Source organism: Apodemus sylvaticus, chromosome 3 (genome assembly GCF_947179515.1).
Source record: "Apodemus sylvaticus chromosome 3, mApoSyl1.1, whole genome shotgun sequence".
NCBI classification, from domain to species: Eukaryota; Metazoa; Chordata; class Mammalia; order Rodentia; family Muridae; genus Apodemus; species Apodemus sylvaticus.
The window spans coordinates 149,619,008-149,622,187 of NC_067474.1; the positions used below are offsets into that span (position 1 = coordinate 149,619,008).

The 3,180-nt window shown below is 47.8% G+C and overlaps 1 long non-coding RNA gene across 1 annotated transcript; it reads left to right on the forward strand.

Annotated features, from left to right (window-relative positions):
- On the forward strand, nucleotides 1-2,765 carry LOC127680137 (uncharacterized). The gene is made up of 3 exons (XR_007976939.1): nucleotides 1-707; nucleotides 2,182-2,290; nucleotides 2,398-2,765. It is a non-coding gene; the product is annotated as an uncharacterized LOC127680137 (long non-coding RNA).
- Nucleotides 2,766-3,180: the final 415 nt, after the last annotated feature.

Sequence of the window (3,180 nt, forward strand, 5' to 3'; positions counted from 1 at the left end):
CCCAGATACAGCCCTGAAGGAAGCTGACAAGGACACCGCCACTGTCCTGGAGCGGAGAGGGTGGGGTGTTGAGCATCAGCCCCGCCCACTTCTCCCATTTATTTGTTTTGGATTTTGTTTAACTTTGAAGCAGGGTCTGCTTACTCAGCCCAGGCTGGTCTGGAACTTGGCAAACCATTTGGGCTGAGATTACATGGGAACACCTCCACGCTGGTCTCTGCTTAAATAAGGGTGCGGAGGACCAGAAACATGGAAGATCAAAGTCCCCAGCCGCTGAGCACGGAGACATGATTTGAATCCGGACCTTCCAGGCTTCTCAGTTAGAGCTCAGGGAAGTAGGGTCCTCGCCACCTGAGGGGAGGGTGCTGGAGCCCACCGGAGGGGTGCCAGGTTCCATCTGTGCCCCAGATGCAGGCAGTGACTGGGGCGTGGAGTCAGGGGCTGAGGTGGCCGCAGCTGTAGAGGGATGGATGCTCTCTGAACTCAGGCTGTTCCTTGTCCTTGTTTGGAATTTCCTCCTTGACGTAAAAGCTGTGAGTCACGGTCTCAACACTTGTCTAGATTGCACAACCCACAACGATGATTGCAGACGCTGTCATGCCTCCCGCCAGCCTGGTTTCAACAGTCACGATCGGTCACGATTCCCTTTCTCTGTCCCGGACGTGAGGGATTTCATTTGGAAGGATAACAGAGCAATACAGGAAGAGGTGAGCCTAAGACCTCGTGTGCCACTCAACCGGCCTCCATGCTAATTCTCTGGACCGCCTCGAAGAGCTCAGTCAGCCCTCCTCCAAAACCCAAGCCTTCTTTGCACTAGCGCCCCTGATGAGCAGATGGTCTCAGCCAATGGTTAAATCTATGACTTCTGGATCAACTGAACTTAGGTCAAGTTCTGCTGGGTGCTTTTAGGAAAGACAGTAGACCTCTCCGAGCCTCAATTATCCTATTTATAAAATGATGAAATGTGGTTAAACAAAAAAAAGAAAACTATAGGAGGCGGGGCTTGTGAGTGGTACTCTATTCTGAAGCACGCTGGGCAGTTAATAATTGAGGAGGAGGGAAACTCATTCTCCTCAGTGATGTAACTACTGGTAAGTTAACACTGCTCAAGTAATTAAGTGCCCCCCATATTCATTTTCAAGCAAACGGATTTAATAAGATTCCCTGGTTTTGTTTTGTTTTTGTTTCTGTTTTTTTTTTTTTTTTTTTTTTAAGACATCAGCATAGGAAGAAGGATTGTTAGAATGAAAGAGGAACTCGGGGTAGGGAACTAAGAGATAATAATGCAAGGCCGAGATACGTTATGTACGAATAGGATTGTGAACATTTTTAATTTAAAAATTGTAAAACATGGGCCTGATGATGGTGGCTCACTCTTTAATCCCCACAGAGGCAGAGGCAGGTGGATCTCTGTGACTTTGAGGCCAGCCTGGTGTACAGAGTGAGTTCTAGGAGAGATAGGGCCACACAGAGTAACCCTGTCTCAATAAACAAACAGACAATAGCAACAAGAGATTATCGTTGGGCCTTTCCTTTTTGATTTATAGCATTGCTTACTTCTTAGTGCCCCTGCAAATGTTGATCTCCGTGAGAGTAGGCGTCTGGTAGTCCATTTCTCCTGTTCTTCCCAAGGCCTGCTGAGTTCAGATTTGCACTTGCTTTTTTAAATTTTTTTTTTTTTTTAATTTTGTGCCTGTCTTGCATGTGCAAAGCCTTGGGCTCATTTCCTAGAAGCACATAAACTGGGTGTACATATCTTGGAGAGACAGGAGGATCGAGACTCAAACAGTCTTCTGCTACTTCATGGGTTCAAGGACAGTTTGGGTTACTTGTGACCTTGTCTTAAAAAAACAAAACAAAAAACAAAACCAAAAAAAACCCAATCATTTGGGTCAGAACCCTCTGAGATGGAGGAGGAGGGGAGGCCAGGCTGGCAGCATGTTGGCCTTGCTCTTTCTGTCTCTCTGTCTCTGTCTCTCTCTCTCAATCTCTCTCTCTCTCTCTGGTTGGTTGGTCATTTAGTTGTTTTTCAAGACAAGGTCTCTCTACATAGCCCTGGCTGTCCTGAAACTCACTCTGTAGACCAGTCTGGCCTCCAACTCATAGATAACCCCCTGCCTCTGCCTCCACCCCACCCCTGCATGCACCACTATGCCCCGCCCCAATTGTTTTGCTCTTTAGGAATGCCACCAGAATCACCAGGGTCCTGTCTCCTGTTCCCCTTGCGCGCATAGAGTGTGTCTAGAGATCACGGTGGCAAACCTTCTCTGGCAGATCTCCATAAAGATGGGTAAGGGTCACCCACGGCACAGGCAGGCCACACCAGCTGCGGGGGCGGGGGGGGGGGAGGGATGTCTTCCTGTTCCCTGGGGGGACAGTATTCATGTCCACACTCAGAGAGAAGAGCACCTCCTTCCAGCCCGCCTCAGGCACCAAGGACTTGTGTATCTTTGAGTCACAGAAAAACTTAGTGACATCGTCAGCCATAGCTACCATGGATGCCACTTTACAAGAAGGAAAAGAGAGGCCAGGAAGTGAGCCACAGAAGACACGAATCACCACAGCTGCTGCCACAAGGATCACCACAGATTGTACTCATTAGCATTCATTTATCTTAGTTATTACTGCACACGTGTGTGCAGGCATGCTCATCACACGCGTGGAACCAGAGGACAACTTTGTAGAGATGTCTCTTCCTTCCATCTGTAAGTGCATTCTGGGATAGAACTCGGACCATCATGCTTTGCTCCAAGTACTTTTAGAGCCATTGTAGTGATGATGATGATGATGATGATGACGATGATTTATTCTGTTGTATACGTGTGTTTTGCCTGCGCACATGTGTTCCTGGTAGCTGTGGAGGTCAGGGGAGGGCATCAGAAACCCTGGAGTTATGGGTGCCCGTGAGCCACCACGTGGGTGCTGGGAACTAAACCTGGGTGCTCAGAGAGAACAGTCTGTACTTCTTTTTTTTTTTTTTAAAGATTTATTTATTTATTATATGTAAGTACACTGTAGCTGTCTTCAGACACTCCAGAAGGTCAGATCTCGTTATGGATGGTTGTGAGCCACCATGTGGTTGCTGGGATTTGAACTCAGGACCTTTGGAATAGCAGTCAGTGCTCTTAACCACTGAGCCATCTCACCAGCCCCAGTCTGTACTTTTAACTGTCGATTCAT